The following is a 12,099-nucleotide window of genomic DNA, read 5'->3' as shown; positions in this document are numbered from 1 at the left end:
GTGGTGCGACTGGGAAGATAGGCATATATTATCTCTTCGTGTAATGTAGTTGCTAACTTTATTGCGGAAAGCCATATTCATTGTTGGTTGGTTTGATGTCTTAAATGTATTTTGCAGGTTGTTTCTGAATTATTCTCCTGTTTTATGTTTTTAATTTCTCTCAAAAGTACTCCTGAACTGTCTGCACTAGCCATCTATAAATTAGCAATGATAGACTAGAGGGAAGGTACCTAGTCAACACCATCCACCACAAAGTTGTAGGCTACTCTTTTACTAACGAATAGAGGGATTAATCTTTACGTTATAATGCGTCCACGGCTGAAAGGGCGAGCATGTGTAGTAACGGAAATTCGAATCCACGACCAATAGATTCCGGATCAAGTGCCCTAACCAGCAGCAGCGTTAAGTTAGTAGGTTTATCACACAAAAAATAAGTTTCGATGCCTGCCTTGGAAAGACCACAAAAAGACATGGACGCTCGCAGGAAAGGGCAAGAGTAAACATTTTCTACCCTTAAATAAAAAAAAAATATATACTAGTATCGTGATGTAAATGTAACATCGTAGGTAAACAAAATATTTTAGTAATTTTTATTGAAACTATAAAATTGTTTTTGCTTTTAAGTACACATAACAATATCTTTTAGTTTGTTGATTTACTTTGTAAAATCTGATCTCCCAACATACATATTATGCCTTCCAGAATACACTTCTGTGGGTGTTCATCGGAAAAGCCCCGTTAAGTATCTTTTCTTTACAACAAACAAGAATTAAAAGATGTGAGAGGGAGATTCTGTTATTAATAAAAGTTCTTTCTCTAATGTGTCTTCGATAACCAACTGTGCTTGAAATGTGTTCCGAAAACAAGTGGACGAAAAATTCAAAGAAGTTTGCGTTGAATATCTCGCACAAAGTTTTGGTTTACTGAGGGAGCTTCGCCATCTTGTATATTTTAAATGTATTATAGTGTTGTTATATAATTAATTTTAATATTGGTTAAATAATATAAGCATAAGTCTATCAGATTTTTAGAGGGCTGAATTCTTTACAGTAGTTTCCTATGAGTTTTGACGATAAACTTCAAAAATAAACGGACAGCACAAAATTCACTTATTTTAGAATAATATATTAAAAACAAGCCAAAAAATTCTTTACAACATTGATCACCACAGTTGAAGCTAAAGCTTCAAATAATTCACTCTTTCTTAAAAGTTCGTTCACACACAGGCTGGTTCAGCTACTTTGCAGCCAATTGATAAGACGTACTATTTCTTCTCTCCTGTTAGCACAATGCAATCAGTGAAAAATTAACTTATGTTACCTCGTGGTTTACCATAGTTCTAACCAGGGCTTTAAATAATTCTCCTTTATGCCAAAAGCCCATACAGTTTGGTTCAATTACTTTAAAGCACAATTGATAAGACTAATTATTTTGTTTGTTTGCTTTTGTATTTTGCGCAAAGCTACACGAGGGCTATCTGCGCTAGCCGTCCCTAATTTAGCAGTTTAACACTAGAAGGAATACAGCTAGTCATCACCACCCACTGTCAACTCTTGGGTTACTCTTTTACCAACGAATACTGGGATTGATCGTCACATAATGCCTCCACTACTAAAAGGGTAAGCATGTTTGGTGCAACAGGGATTCGAACCCGCGACCCTCATATTACGAGTCGAGCACCCCTAACTACCTAGCCACGCCAGGCCAAGACGAATTATTTTTCTCTATCTCCGTTGTTACAATACATTATGTGAAATTTGTACTTTATAAATAACCCGTTACGGTTAAACTGACAATATTTTATATTCATTTTTATTTTCACTACCTTACTTCTACTTCCTCTCTGTATCTGCATGTATTTATAATATGCGACAGAAAAGTTTTAAAATACTTAGCTTTCCATTTAACTTGTTTGTTTGGTATTAGGCACATAGCTACACAATGAGCCATCTGTGCTCTTCCCACCCCGAGTATCGAAACTCGGTTCCTAGCGTTGTGAATCCGCAGATCTACCTCTGTACTGCTTGGGGGTTAGACTTGTAGTAACAACAATATCAAACATAACAAGAAAGACTTGGGAGCTTCAAGTAAGATGACGTCAACAATATTGCAAAAGCCGAGCACAACAATTAAACGACATAAACAACGTGCGATTCGTACAAAGTTACGTAACGTTACTTGTTACAACTTTCGCTTTTAAAATAATTAACATATATCACTCTTGTTATAAAAACTAAATAATAACTCTTAAACTAAACAATATTGTATATTCAAGAAAGGCTCGCATGCATAATATTAGTTTGTGAGTATATTAAAGCCTTTATATAGTCAATTGTTATTTTTGTATTCTTGCTGTTAGAGCTAAATTATTATTTAATTCTGAGCTATATATGTTTTTTTACCAAAAATCAAAGTTCGATGATCCAGTAGACAAACACTGGGTTTTCGCACTTTAATTTATGATGTTTGTAACTTTTGTGCCAAACGATTTAATTTAAGAACTTCCAGATGCTTCAGCAAATAGGAGGTGGGGAAATAATAAAAATGAATAGGAACATGAGTGAATAGAAAAAGCGAATAATTAGATTCGTAAGTGTGGATATGATAGAAATATGAGTAGCTGAAGAAATAGGTGCATGGGATGGTAAAAGAATAAGCAACTGAGTAATTAGACATACATGTGTTGGTAGTAAGGTTATAGTTGGGTGAATAGATGCTTGAGTTGGTAGAAGAGTACACACTTGAGTGAACAGATACATGAATGGAAAGAAATGTGAGTAGCTGAGTGAGTATAGGTGGATAGGTTGGTAGAGGGGTGAGGTATTTGATAAATAGGTTCATCACTGAATGAGGAGCGAGTGCCATATATCTAATCATTACATGAGCATTTGCCAAAAGTTACTGATACTTAGTAGAAGCATTTTCTTTCAATTGTACAGGTATTGTGTTTAAAGAGTTTTTTGTGTTTTTTTTGCAAGTCAGTTGAGCATACGTTCAAAAGTCTACAAATGTTGTTAATAACCAGTTTTGGATGATATATATATTTGAGCATAACTGTAGAATATATCATATTACTCCCAGATTGCTGTGTTTAAACACGTTTTCGACTTCATCCTTTTGCATTAAGTTTCGCCTGAATGCTTTTCGGGGATAAACAAATTTGAAGGTCAGTTGCATTGTTAATAATCGACAATGGTGATAACTGAGCCTTTTTTATATCACAGAAACATGTGATATACAAGATCAGGTCTGATCTGCGGGTAGCAGTACCAAACTCCCTCACCAAAAATGCTTGCCCTTTTCTGTGACGGGGGCGTTAAAATGTGATGGATTCCAGTGGGCCACTAGTCGTTTGGAAGAAGAAACCTAAGAGTTGGCGGGGGGGTGTTGTTAATTAGATGTCTTCCTAGTTCTATCAGTTCAAAATTAGGGACGGCTAGTGCAGACAGCCTTCTAACAGATTTACACAAAATTCAACAAATATACAAGGTCATTTTCGTAGATAAACCATTTCAAGTGATATGTCTTTCTATACCTAAACAAAGTAATGCAAATATATATCTTACTAAAAATATATTTTTCACTAGTTATTTAAGGGTAAAATTAACAGCTATTTCAACTGAGGCAGTTCAACAGCTTATTGGGCTTATATGTGAAATTTTTGGTATTTTGTATACAGCTTCTTTCTAAGAGCTCAGGTTAGCATTGAAGTTTATAACCTTTCAAAGAGACAGCACGTTAGTGGACTTCCTTGAAATTAAAGGTTTCTCTTATTATTGTCTAAGGAGCATTCTCTATTGTGTAAAGATAGGAATTTACAGTGAAAAAACAAAACAAAACAACTGGTAGGAAAGTCAGTATAACACTGGAATTGACTGGCTCGGCTGGATAACGAGTTTGAATTTTGCACTGTATATCATAACTGTATATCATAACTGTATATCATAACTGTATATCGTAACTGTATTTTTGAAAATTTTGTATATAAAAACCAAGATTTAAGTTCCAACTTCAGATGTACCCATAAAGAATTTAAGTAAAAGGGTAAATGTTAAATAAGAAAAAAGTGTCTATTGGTGCCTTTTATAGCAGTTACATGAAGCTGCAGTGAGTATTCGATGTTGTAACTTAAGTGCAGCGAGGAAGTAGTTAATGTATATTAATATGGTTATTTTAATATCCCGAAACTCTCGTGATATTGTTCAATATAAAAACGTGTTTATAGTACTTTTATAATATATGCAATCAGTTTCGAAGAGCGACCACAGACATTGACGGATAAGCACGTAGATAAATTATACGAGTTTGAGCACGTGACTTAGTTTGTCATCCTTGATTTTCTTAAGTCTAATACGGTAGTGATTCACTCCGCACAACGCTCTAAGCATCGGGAAAGTCGTCATCAGTGTGTTTTTAACAGTTAGCAGACGGCATTTCAGAAGAACTACTATTTATTCGGAAGTTAGACCTTACAACTTATACGTTGTTCCTGTACCACTATCCAGTTTACTTACCAATAACTTTACGAATAACGAATCGTGGGTTTGTGGCCAACTATAACGTGGTTTTCATATTGTTTTTAAGTCTTAACGGTTTCTTCTCAGCAACAAAGTGTGGGTAAGAAACCTCCATGTTGTTAATTTTTATTTGTTTAGCATATATGAAGAAAATTTGTTTTATTAGCTGGAGTTACGCCGTAGTTGTAAGTTGCGTGTATTGCATTTTGTAACATAGAATACTTTAAGCTCACCTTCGATAACAAAACTTGTCTTAACTAACTTGGAACTGCAATTTTACTGACAATAAAGAGTGCACTACACAGTAAAGTAGTACATGCGTCGTTAGAACAGCCAATATTCGCAGTGAACGTTTGTACACATAACGTAAGAACATGAATGCTAAGAAGCCGGATAACCTAAAACATTTTCATTTCATTAGAAAATAATGTGGAAATGGAGGTGCAAAGAAAATAAACAAAATTACAGTAATGATGCATATGCTAAGTGTATAACCAGTTGAGGCCTGGCATGGCCTAGCGCGTTAAGGCGTGCGCTTCGTAATCTGAGGGTCGCGGGTTCGCGCCCTAGTCGCGCTCAAACATGCTCGCCCTCCCAGCCGTGGGGGCGTTATAATGTTACGGTCAATCCCACTTTTCGTTGGTAAAAGAGTAGCCCAAGAGTTGGCGGTGGGTGGTGATGACTAGCTGCCTTCCCTCTAGTCTTACACTGCTAAATTAGGGACGGCTAGCACAGATAGCCCTCGAGTAGCTTTGTGCGAAATTCCAAAACAAACAAAAATAAAATATAACCAGTTGATGTGCTTTTTGTTGTTTTACTAACTGCAATGAACAGATCGAACTTATTGAATGATGGATTGACTTTATATACATATTTGTAATAACAATTCAACACTGACGTTTTTGAATATAGTTTTTCTTTGAGTCCAAAAAATGTTTAGGAGTAAAGAGATCGAAAGTTTTGTGCGATATTAAACAACTTTATAATTACTTCACTGTCGAGTAGTGAACCTTAGAAATGGTAATTTACAGAGTGTTCAGTAGTAATAATAATAATATCGTACATTTGTAGCATCTGACCGTTACCGAAAAGCCCGTTTATCCAAGCGCAACTCTTACTCTTAGATAACAAAACAACAACAACGAAAAAAACTCTGAACAAGAAGTTAGTGTAGGATGTTGTAATGTTTTATAGAGGTAGTACTGGTTTGGTCATTTGGGCTCCCCGGTATTATGAACCATAAATATACCGCGTATGCAATTTTGTTTACATACAAATACTTAAAATATTAGAAAAGTTAAGTTACTTTATTTTTATATCTTATTCCAAAAATATTTCCTTTGTTTTGTATAAAATATTAGTGAAAAAAAAGTGTACAAGTCTTGGCTGGTTGTTTTGAATTTCGCGCAAAGCAACATAAAGACTATCTGCGCTAGTCGTCCATAACTTGGCAGTATAAGACTAGAGGGAAGGTAAGCTATTCATCCACCCACCGCCAAACCTTGGGGCTACTCTTTTATCAACGAATAGCGGGATTGATGGTCACATTATAATGCCCCACGGCTGAAAGGACGAGGATGTTTGGTGCGACGGGGATTCGAACCTGCGACCCTCGGATAATGAGTCGAGTGCTTAACTACTTGGTTATGGTGGAGGCGCCAGTCTTTCTTAGTTCCTTAGAAATAACTTTTTCCTGGTATTGTTTACGTTTCTTCAGCGCTGCCATCCGTTACTTTGAAAGCTATTTTGATATTTGTGCGTTTCTGTTCAGTAAAAATGGGAACTTGATAACCTTTCCTCTGATAAATTGAAGACATAACAATCATCAAGAACTTAATCGATTACATGGGAGTTGTGACCCTTTCTGAAATTTTCTTCTAAGTTTGAACAACTTAAGTTTTTTTTAGTGTGAATACCTTATCCAAAATATTTTATAGATGTTCATGTTCTCCAAACACAGTGACAGTTTGAGACACATTGATCTGTTTACTTAGGACTAATGTATGTTTGATGGTCAAGGCAATTTCTCTGTTCCTTAGCATCACATAAAAAAAAGGGCAGTTTGGTCCTTCAAAGATGTTTTTGATTACCCATCCTTGAGAAAAGTACATGTTTAAACCTATCTTTTATTTCCAGGAATTTAACTGTTCATTTCGTAAACTCTTGTAGAATGTTGACCTCCACCACTTCTGAAATCAACTTATTCCTTGTTAGAAAAATAAAACTGAAAACTAGCCTGTGTTTTACGAATCTTAAAATTTTGTCTTCTTCTCTTCAGAATACAACCCCTTCAAAAAATAAGATAATCTTGTGATTTTTAATAAGGCTATGTCTTCTTACCTTTCTTTTCTCAAAAAAAGGTTAAGATGCGTTAATTATTCAATTCTCAAAATCGTCCTAGTAACTCTCCTGTGAAACCTTTATTTTCAGTAAGTCAATATCCTTTCGTAGATAAGGAGACCATTTCAATTTAGACCTAACTAGTAAATTACTTAACACTCCTACGAAAAGACGTTTCTAGTCCTGATTTCTCCAAGCCCGTTCCCCTGGCTGTGGTTTCGCTAGATAGTAGATAGGGACAGTGGGAATCTCGTTAATCCATTCATTAATGTATTTAAATGGCAATTTCATTTAAATACAAAATTATTAGCCTAATATTAATAACCTTTCAAGTTGCTCTGGGGCCTATTAGGCCCCACTTTTCGTAGGAGTGTTAAGAACACTTCTGCTTTCACCCAGATAACCTGCCTACTGCACAATTAACTAGACTTTTCATAACTCCACCGATGTAATGTTCATACTTAATCTTCTGTGTAGCACCATACTAAGAGTTTTTGGGAATCTTTTTTCATCAGGTTTACGCCATTTTTATCGTTCTCTAAACGAGAACATTCTGAAGAAAAACGGGGTAACAGATCACTAAGACAGTGCTGTTGTTGTTTCTTTAGTGGATCTGTGTTGATTTTCTTTTTTTGTTATTATATTTCACAAAATGATTTTATATAGCTTATCGTATTCTATGGGTGCGGGTTGACCCTGCGGTAAAAGTCTTGGTTTAAGAGCTATTAAATCGGATTCAAATCCATTTGATACCACAAAATATTCCCCGAACTTCAAGCTGTAGGTCGGTAGTCCAAAATTAAGAATGACCTTTGTTAGTAGCTTCGTAATAAATACAATACATCCGTATTCTCAAGACAAACCTGTCAACCTGAAGATTCGCCCTGCTAGTACAGCGGTATGTATAAGGATTTACAACGCTAAAATCAGGGGTTCAATTCCCCTCGGTTGGCTCAGCAGATAGCCCGATGTGGCTTTGCTATACAAAAACACACACAGAAGGTTGAAACGCTATTCTGTACTTTATTTTAATTAAAGTGCTAACATCCATACCAACCGTCTTTAGAATACATATTTACTTCAAGTGGGTTTCACGTCATCACAATACAACCGTATTCTGTAGAAATTCTCTCAACAGAATTGGTGATTTTGAAATCTTATGGGGAAGAAAGAATGGCGAGGAACAAAAATTATATATATTTTAATGTTTCTTCACAAACTGTAGATACATCTATTTTCGAAATAATAATCAGAAGCTTAACCATGAGTTAAGTGAAATACATGTATACAGTCTGCACACTGACCCCCGCTAGTGCAGCAGTAAGTCTACGAATTTACAACGATAAAATCAGGGGTTTGATTCCCCTCGGTGGGCTCAGCAGATAGCCCAAAGTGGCTTTGATATAAGACAAACATACACACACAGTTTGAACACACGACCCAGGTGATTCATATTATCATTTAACTGCTTATTCCAAGCCAGTATGACATTAATACAATACAAATAATACAAAAATAAGTATTATTTTAAAATATAACAATTTACTGGTTCTAGTGTGGGCTTCATTAGTAAACCTCTTTTGGATTGACTGGAGACTACATCTACTGTTAGATGATTCGGTAATGGAGGGTGGGTTGCGTGTTTTCCGGGGAACTGCATTACTCTTGTCCACAAGCTTTGACGTCATTGGAATGTGCAGCTTACTATGTTACCATGTGATCAATAGTTTATCACGGAGGTTGAGGTTCAAGATGTGTCCTTAATGAAAAGACATTTAGAAAACAAATTTATAACAGAGAAATTCACGGCACACATTATTAGCACCGTTATTAATAGTAATTTAGATAGAAATATTTTATATACATTGCAATAGATTAAAGATCAAGCGAGATGCTAAAATTAGCTGAACTGGTGATTACGCATGTGCCAAACTTCCTCTACCGAACAACGTTCATGGTTTAAAAGAAATGAAAAAGTAAAAAAAAGAAACGAGAGAGACATAAGGTTTGTACATGTACACAGGTTTCTGCGTAAAAAATAGCTGAACATCCCTAAAAAGTATTACTTTACTTTTAGGTGGACTCATATTTCCGTTTTTGTGCATAAATGGTTATAGTTTTTGAAATATAGCCCAATGTTATTATGTGTTTATGATTTTTTAAGTTAAGACTTTATTTGCTTCTTTTTACACTATCTTTCTTGACCAATAATTTTTTTAGTTTTGCAAAATACACAGTATTATATTATTTATCTAGTGAGGAATGAGTGATACTGCTGATATATCTCAATACATTAACATGTTTTTAGCTATCTTCCGTCAATATTGAGAATAAAAGCTAATCCATTTGTATCTGTAGTGGCGCATTTAGGTAGGGGCTAGAGGGGGCTCAGCCTCAGGGCGGCCCGGCGTAGCCAAGCGTGTTAAGGCGTGCGACTCGTAATCTGAGGGTCGCGGGTTCGAATCCCCGTCGTACCAAACATGCTCGCCCTTTCAGCCGTGGGGGCGTTATAATTTGACGGTCAATCCCACTATTCGTTGGTTAAAGAGTAGCCCAAGAGTTGGCGGTGGGTGGTGATGACTAGCTGCCTTCCCTTTAGTCTTACACTGCTAAATTAGGGACGGCTAGCACAGATAGCCCTCGAGTAGCTTTGTGGGAAAATTCAAAAACAAACAAACAAGACCCAGGGGCGATGTTCTTAATGGAGGACAATTGATAGTTTTATTCTATGTAAAATTTCATGGAATGTAGGGCCCACAAAAATTAGCAGTCCCTTATGTTCCGCCACTGAAAGTGGGAAAACTTTAAGAGTATTAGCAACATGTTTAACCGATATTTCAGACAACTGGGTTGTATTTTTTTCATCATAATTTCTTTTGGCAAAACGTTAGTAATGATTGCAGATGAAACAATCATTCTAGAGAATTTACCCATTGGATACTACGATAATAACAATTATTGACAAGTTATAAGAAGATTCATGTTAGGTTGAAGTTTGTTTAAGGCCTACACTAATGTTGGTTAACAAAAATAAAATAAAACAGGTGAATGACACAATCCAGGACATATAGCTCACGTTTTTATTCTATATATTGTGGAACTATTGAGAGAATAGTAATCTACGAAATCACTGCTTTCCGAACTTTATATAGAGACTTCACCCAACTTTCCCGTTGTGTCCCTCCCCTTCACAGTAAAATAATTTCATCGAGTAATGACAGCAAAATCAACATTTTCTTTACCTGTTTTTAATATTTTTCTAAATGAAAAGGTACTTGTAAGGAGTGAGAAAATATGATTGCAAAAATAGAAAAAAGAAATTCTAAAAGCAAACTGGTAGTTTTGTTAGGCTGACGACGTCTACAACTCCACTGTTTCTTTCGTTATTTTTGGTTCTCCTCCCAAAAGACTCACCTCGCCATACACAAATTCATTAACAATGTGAACAGTTGCAAAACACCACCCTATGTTATAGAGTACGTTAAGGAACTACGAAAACAATACAAGAAATATTTTAATAGTTTATGATGTGCTAAAATAATCTAAAAAACTCGGATTTGACACTCTTAAATATTTTAATTTTTCTCTCTGCTTCTCTCTTTTTTCATTAATATTTAATTTATCGTTTAACGTTTAATCTCCATGGATCTAAACATTTTTTCAGTAAACGGTTTGTTTTATATACGTATATATGTATGTATAGGTATTTTAAATTTAAACAGTTTTTTAACAACAAATCAAAAAATATAAACGTTCCAAACAGCTTAATTACCATTTTTAAAAATTACGCAGAAAAACTACAATTTTTGTTTTATACTGACTTATGATCAAAGCATGCTGATGGTATGCATACCATATATTCCCGACATCAGCAGAAAAATAACCAACATTTGGCAAAAACTAGTAACAAAATTTGACATTCCAGTTAATACCAAATTTATTCAAAAACCAGGCACAAAACTGAGGTCTATACTATGTAAAAACTACACTGACAAACACCATACCAACATTATTTATAAAATACAATGGATAACTGTCACGATTTTTATATTGGAGAAACAAGTAGAAAAATAGAAACCAGATTCAAAGAACATAAAAAGTCACCTTCATACGTTTTCGAACACTGCAAGTCAAATAAACACAACATAACCATAGAAAACACTCAAATACTAAATAAAGAAACAAACATAAACAAACACAAAATTAAAGAAGCCTTACTTATAAAACAACTCAAACCTAAAATAAACTAATACAAAGGAACACCTTTATACCTGTATGAAAAATAATATAATAAATAATAATAATAATAACAAAAATATATATAAAATATATTATATATATATATGTCGCCCTCTATATTCCGACACTCAGTTACACAACCCGTTTCAAACATGTGGTCATCTTCCGGTCAGTTACTTCTTCCTTTCTTTGTGAACCTGACGATGACCGAAGAAGGTGCAAACGTTGTTCGCTCCTCAACGTAAAAAAAAATTTCTCAACCCAAACGAGCCGTTTTTACATTTATATTTTTTTCTACAAGTGCGTTTTCTCGACATCACAGGCGGAAGTTGTGATGCCACCGTGACTACTGCCAGAAAGTGCATTGTTGAGGGATGTCGTGTAACATCATGGTTTGAGTGTAATTCGACAGAGAGTGTCTTACCAGGAAGTGATGCTAGAGGTTTGTTTTTTAAATTTCGTGCAAAGCTACTTGAGGGCTATCTGCGCTAGCTGTCCCTAATTTAGCAGTGTAAGAATAGAGGGAAGGCAGCTAGTCATCACTACCCACCGCTAACTCTTGGGCTACTCTTTTACCAACGAATAATGGGATTAACCGAAACATTATAACGCTCCCACGGCTGAAAAGGCGAGAATGTTTGATACGACGGGGATGCGAACCCGCGACCCTCAGATTACGAGTCGCATGCCTTAACCCACCTGGCCATGCCGGGATGGTGCTAGAGGACCCGTTGATTTAATGAGCTTGCAAATATTTCACGAGCGAACCACCAGCGAGTGATGTAGATCAAAATTAAAAACTCTATAGTAATATTCAAAGTATTAAAATAATAATTCAGTCTATTTCACATAATATTGTGCTTACAGCTATCACAATTACAGTTTAAATTTAGATGAATTTATATGACAATCTTTTTCATTTTCTGAAATGTTGTAAGCAAAACTTATCATTATTTCATTTCCGTAACCAATGTATTGTATAACATCTATTCATCTTGAAAAT

The 12,099-nt window shown here is 35.2% G+C and overlaps 1 protein-coding gene across 10 annotated transcripts in view; it reads left to right on the top strand.

Moving 5' to 3' along the window:
• Positions 1-12,099, top strand: part of LOC143238157 (fibroblast growth factor receptor 2-like) — a 73,254-nt gene that overhangs the window by 12,194 nt on the left and 48,961 nt on the right. The window contains exon 1 of one of the 10 annotated variants that reach the window (XM_076478134.1): positions 4,345-4,617. The exons of 4 other annotated variants lie outside the window; for them this stretch is intronic. The gene's annotated coding sequence lies outside the window, so the exon portion shown is untranslated. Of the gene's footprint in view, positions 1-4,344; positions 4,618-8,738; positions 8,863-11,205; positions 11,539-12,099 lie in introns of those variants that run through there. 5 more of the 10 variants (XM_076478127.1, XM_076478129.1, XM_076478133.1 and 2 more) reach the window with 5 other exon arrangements.

The sequence above is a fragment of the Tachypleus tridentatus genome, chromosome 13 (assembly GCF_004210375.1).
Source record: "Tachypleus tridentatus isolate NWPU-2018 chromosome 13, ASM421037v1, whole genome shotgun sequence".
Taxonomy (NCBI): domain Eukaryota; kingdom Metazoa; phylum Arthropoda; class Merostomata; order Xiphosura; family Limulidae; genus Tachypleus; species Tachypleus tridentatus.
Note: the sequence above shows the minus strand (reverse complement) of the source record. Positions and strands in the feature narration are given on the sequence as shown.